The following is a 6,932-nucleotide window of genomic DNA, read 5'->3' on the forward strand; positions in this document are numbered from 1 at the left end:
GAAATGGTGGAACTATACGATAACCAGATACAACCATTGCCGTTAATAGTAATGTTCAAAGCTTATAGCCAACAGAGGAATCAAACGAATACAGATTAAAAAAATGAGGCATCAAACAGTATTCATATTAGGGTTAAACAACTCGGAGAATGCGCAACCGCAGCTGTGAGCATGGCTGCGAGGAATTTCTCCGGAGTAACCCATATCAATAACAAAGTACCTGTGCATGCTTCCAAGTAAACCCCCTACATGTGTTATAATCCAACCTCTACAAAGAAAGGAAAAGAAATATGGCGCTATTGTATAGACCGAGCCGAGGACATCAAATAACAGGACTATTCTATGACATAGTTACACGGAGATAATGGTACTATTTACCTCAAAACTGTTAACAAAATATAAGTAAACTTGAAAGAACCCTGCCGTCACAGAGACGGGCAACTTAACCATATTCGGAGGCGGGTAACCATTAGCAAGCAATGATAATAGCGAACCATATTAATAATGTTCAAAACGCAAGTAACCCAGAAGGGGGCTCAGACAGAACAACAACAATCATCGAATGCAAAATTAGAGTAGAGCTCGGATAGTATAACCTTGAAAATGTAAACATTTATATATATAACTGAAAACACAGAAAAATATATAGACTGGTCCGACTTGAGAAAGCGCTAACCAACAAGTTTGGCATTACAGCCAGCTCATGTATAGTTTGCCATTAAATTATATACAGAGGCATTAGTGCCCAAAGATCCCGAAAGGGTAGAAATGTCCAAAGCTAATTCACAGTCAAATGAAATCGAACACATAAGATCCGCCGTGTATCATATCTCACCAGAGCCGGTCGTGGATTTAAGCCTGATAATTAAAATACATATAAGCCGTGAGGATCCCCTCAGGAAACACCTCATCAGGACGAAACGAGAGAAAACCGGCATCAGAAAATAGACTGCAATAATCACAAATGTCGCACCCAGGAGAAAAATAAAAGAAGAGGTAACCTCCTACCTGTAAATTGCTAAGAGAGCTGAGGCGTCGAGGTTAACACTTCGTTGTTGTTAAAGGGGCTCGTAGCGGGCCCATCTGCATGCACTTCCAGCAAAGGAAACCAAAATCAGTATGAACTTCTAAACGGGCTAACCAACTTAACTCTGAGCGCAAATAACAAAGATAAAAGCAGATGAACATGCAAGCAGTGGTAATGCATTACCTGTGCAAGCTCTCGATGAGCATACCACGGCCTTTGGAACATTAACAGGATTCGAGGACTCGAGGATGGCGCTGGTGGATTCGAACTGGTGTCTGAGAACCAGAGTGGAATCGGGTAGGCCTTATGGAGCAAATGAACCCCAGGCTTGCTTCTGCGGGTTTAAGTATTAACCTAAAACCCTTGAGCTTACCCCAGCCCTTCGATCTGAGGAGTGAATCTCGGCCGTTGATGCAGCGCGGGAAGCTGGAGCGGGGAGGTCGAGAAGACGAAACCCGAGGTGTCACATGGCCAAGCGGGTAAGCCATGCCACCTGCCAAAGTGTGGATAAGAACCATAAAGGCAACCAATGACTCAGCGCCGGCAGAGGCTGCGGCCGGACCAAAATTCACTGCGCCAATTTAATACATGCCACGTACTGAAGGGTTGATGAGCTTAGGGTTAAATACAATATCATACGACCAAACCATAATCCAATCCACCGTGCAACATATAAATTAACGTAGCATATAAACTAACATGCAGTGAGGCATAGGGGGGAAGGTTTATATGGAATAGTAGAGTTACCATTCATGCCATTTTAATTTTTTTTTATATTATTTTATGTATATGTATATGAGAGCGTGACAAATATTTTAATGTGTAAATATGAATAATAGATAAAATATTTCAATTTGTAATATATATTTTTGTTCTGGCTCGATATTGAGAGAGATATTGTTACATTCAAAAATATTAAAAAAAAATATAGTATTGCAATGCAAATCTACTACTTCATATGTATATGTAGAATGTTTTATATATAAAAAGGCGTATGAAGCATGCGCGCAGCTGAACCTATAAATAGGGATAGAGCTAGAGTTGTCAGAATTAAAATAGTATTCGATTCGAAATGGTTTTATATATATAACAAAAAAAATAATTTTATATATAAAAAGTTTTATAAATATATATATATTTTTTATTTTTTTAAATGGTTGAAATATATATATATTATATGTTTAAAGATGATTAAAATATATTAATATTTTAATATATAAAGTATTAATAACAAACAAATATATATAAGTTTTTTATAAATATATGTTTTTATTTTAAACATAATTAAGATATATATTAATATTTTAATGTGTAAAATATCAACAATAGATAAAATATTTCAATTTTAATTATATATATTTTTGTTCGAGAGGAGCTTTACAATTCAGTACTGAGAAAAATGTTGTTACATTCAAAAATATTAAAAAATAATATAATATTCGAGTGCAAATCTACTTCTTCCTCTATATATATATAATGTAAAATAGTATTCCATTCGAAATCTACTATTGGTTTTATATATAACAAAAAAAATACTTTTATATATAAAGAGTTTTATAAATATATATATATATATAACAAAAAAATACTTTTATATATAAAGAGTTTTATAAATATATATATTTCTTATTTTTTTAAGAGTATACATATATAAAACATGAATAACAAACAAATATATAAGTTTTTTAATAAAACATATGTTTTTATCTTAAACATAATTAAAATATATATTAATATTTTAATGTGTTTTAACTATACATATTTGTTTCGAGAAAAACTCTACAGGTCAGTATTGAGAGAAATGTTGTTACATTCAAAAATATTAAAAAAACAATATAGTATTCCGCTGCAAATCTACTACTTCCTATATATATAAATAATGTTTTATATATAAAAATTCGTATGAAGCATGCGCGCAGCTGAACTTATAAATAGGGATAGGGCTGGATTGGTCAGAATTAATATAGTATTCGATTCGAAATCTACTATTGGTTTTATATATATAACAAAAAAATACTTTTTTATATAAAGAGTTTTATAAATATATATTCTTAATTTTTTTTTAAATGGTTTATGGATATATATAATTGAAATATATTAATATATAAAATATCAATTACAAATCAATATATATAAATTTTTTATAAATATATGTTTTTATCTTAAACATAATTAAGATATATATTAATATTTTAATGTGTAGAATATGAATAATAGATAAAACATTTCAATTTTAACTATGTATATTTTTATTTCCAAAGGAACTTTACAGCTCACTATTGAAGTAGATGTTGTTACATTCAAAAATATTAAAAAAATATGAGAAGATGTTGTGAGGTAACGTAACATATATATATATATATATATATATATATATAAATTTTATTTTAATTAAATTTTTTTATTTTAGAGTAACGTTACACATATCTTGAGCCTAATATATATTGTATATGCTCAAGATATGTGTAACGTTACTTTAAAATAAAATATTAATTAAAATTAAAATTAATTAAAATAAAAAATGCATTGGCTAATATTAACAAACTCAATTTTGAAAACGATAATATTTAGAGTGGGGTGTGACATAAAATATTAGGTAAAATTTAATACTATTACATTTTAATTAGTATTTCTCCCGACGCGTGGCCATTATTTATTAGGTGGGGGTGGTTATAAATATTGGGTAACATATAATATTGTAATATTATATTCTATGTAATCAATATATTTGTAACAATTAATATAGATGGGTTCCATCTATAGATTTAATTTATAAGCGGATAAAAAACTTAATATTTACAATATGACAAGATTTTAAATCATGAATATTTACCATGGATATTATTAACTTCTAAGTAGGGTGTTTTACAATACCATGGACCAATACCAACAAGAGAAAGAAAATTATAATACCATGGTTTATCAATACCATGGGTCAATAACATGTCTTACCAATACCACTATGCCCAAAAAAATAACTTATCTAAAAATAAAAATATTCTACAAATATTTTATTTTAACTTAATTTCATAATATTTTTTAATTAAATCTAAGAGAAAAAAGGTCAAAATTACTTTTTAGGTATATCTAAACCCTCCATCCTCATGACAACTAACAATACTTTATAGAGTTTAAATGGAGGTTTTAATAAATTAAAAAATGAGAATACTTTTATATATACATATGTGAAATTTATATAATATAAATAATATTATAATGAAAGAGCATAGATGCATCTTAACCAAGGATCCATCCAAGTGAAGTGAGAAAGAAAAGTGACTAACAATAATAGAGGAAAGATAGTGCGTGATTATTTTAATTTTTTTATTATTATATTTTCTTTAACATGTCTCATCCAAAATATATGTTTAATATTTTACAACCAATTATTTCTTTTATTAATTTAGATACTTTCTTAAATACAATACAACGAGATCATATTTAAGAAAGAGAGTGATATGGAAGGGGGAATAGAGTGTGGGAGAGAGACATAGAGGTGAGAGACCCACTGAGAGAGAGAAAGTTAGAGAGAGAGGATTGGGAAAGAGGGAGGGATAGTGATGGATTTGGAGGGGGAAAGAGAGGGAGTGGCAAGGGAAGGATGAAGATGGAATGAGGGAGAGAGGAGATGAGGGAAGAGAGAGAAAAGGAGAGGATAAAGGTAGGGAAAGAAGGGGAAGAGAGAGATAGGGAGACATAGATATGGAGGGGGGGGGGGAGAGGGGAAGAGAGAGAAAGAGAGAGGGAGGGAGATTGTGACAGAGTTGGAGGGTGGAGAGAGATGGAGGGAGGTGGGAGAGAAGGAAGAGAGGAAGGAAAAAGGGATGAGAGAGAGAGTGGGTGCAAGAGATAGAGTTGGAAGAGGAAGAAAGACATAGGGAGAGAAAGGTGGAGAGGGAGTGGCAAGAGAGAGAGAGAGAGAGAGAGAGAGAGAGAGATTATATGTTGGGGGTGAGAAGGAGAATAATGGGAGATAGAGATATAGATGGGGCAGGGGAGGCATAGAAGAGAGAGGAAAAGAGAGGGAGGGAGGAAGAGGGATAGATGGGCTATATATATATATATATATATATATATATATAGAGAGAGAGAGAGAGAGAGAGAGAGAGAGAGAGAGAGAGAGGGGGAGGTAGATAGACACAGAAGTGAAGGTAAAGAGGGAGGGAATAAGAAAAACTCTCAGAGAGACAATTACAGAAATAGAAGTTAGATCTAGAAAGTCATGAATATTTTATATTTTCACTAAACTAGATGTATTGATTTCAATGTAGTTGTTGATTTCTAATCCCATTTGATCATATGCACTATATGCATTGATTTCAATGTAGATGTAGATTTATAATTCTATTTAATACCTTACACTAGATACATTGATTTGAATGTCGATGTTGATTTCTACTCCTATTTGATTGCTTGCACATGATGCATTGGTTTCAGTGTAGATATTGATTTCGAATAATATTTGATCGCTTGCGCTAGATGCATTGATTTCAGTGTAGATGTCGATTTCTAATCATATTTAGTACCTTACACTAGATGCATCCATTTCAACATAGATGTTGATTTCTACTCATAGTTGATTTCTTGCATTAGATGCATTTCTTTCAATGTTGATATTGATTTCTAATCCTATTTGATTTCTTGCACTAGATGCATTGATTTTAGTATAGTTGTTGATGTGTAATCCTATTTGATTGTTTGCACTAGTTGCATTGATTTTACTGTAGATGTTGATTTCTGATTTGATGCAACAAGATGTATGATGTACATTAATTTCAATGTAATTAGATTAATAGTGTGCATTGATTTCATTGTAAGTAAATCTCTACCTTCTGCATCTATATCTATACCTCCCATTTTCTCTCATTCTCTATCTCTCTATCTTAACCCCTAAACATACACACTCTCTCTATATATCTATATCTCTCTCTCTCTCCCTTTCCCCTCCCCCCTATCTCTCTCTAAAATTTCTCTCTCCATATATATATTTATATATATATATATATATATATATATATATATATATATATATATTCCTCCTTCCTCGTCTTTGCCTCTCTCTTCTTCCCTCCCCCCATCTATATCTCCATCTACCCTTGTCTCTCCTTCTCACCCCCAAAACACACACACTCTCTCTCAATGTAAGCACATAAAATTATTCAACCATAAGTAGAATACTTGAATTTTCATTCTAAACAAAATTCTTGCTTACCCCAAATGTTTTCTTCTTGAAACTATAAACTATTTATAAGTGGGTGCATTCTTATTATTCCCATTTTCCTTCATTCAACATTCTTAATTACATTTCATTGAATCGTAGTAATAGAAAATAACTACCATTGAAAATTATTTGGGGTTTAACACTCCATAAGTCACAATGATTGACTTTGGAGAAAACTACTATTAATATTGGAGAGCAACAGAGACAAGGTATGTTTTTTAGGAGTTATATGTTTTTTAGTATAGTAGGTCGAGTTAAATACTTGAATGGTTTATGATTCCAACTACTCTTTTCATGTGATCGATGTGAGAAAATGGAAAACCTAATAGGTGCTACAATAGGAACAGTAGAAGGAAATAGTTTCAGATTGATTGCAATGAAGATTGTTTGCAATCAACTATATTCTTAGTATTCACATTTTCTATCTATCAAAATTGTGACATTGACACTTTGCATTTAAAATTTGTATTTCATCATTTTTCATCATTCAAGTTACTAACAGTCTCTCTCATCTAAAAACACTAAGCTAACTAAGAAAATTTTAAATTAAATTGACCAAATTAATCTCATATTTAAAATGATCAAAATAATTAGATGTTCAACAAATTTTGTATGATTACACATGACTAAAACTAGCATAGATCCATCTTAACACTCGATCTATCAAGCCCTGAGAGGGATCAA

Source organism: Pinus tabuliformis, chromosome 1_1 (genome assembly GCF_031772625.1).
Source record: "Pinus tabuliformis cultivar Carrire ecotype Pingquan chromosome 1_1, CPIR1, whole genome shotgun sequence".
Lineage (NCBI taxonomy): Eukaryota > Viridiplantae > Streptophyta > Pinopsida > Pinales > Pinaceae > Pinus > Pinus tabuliformis.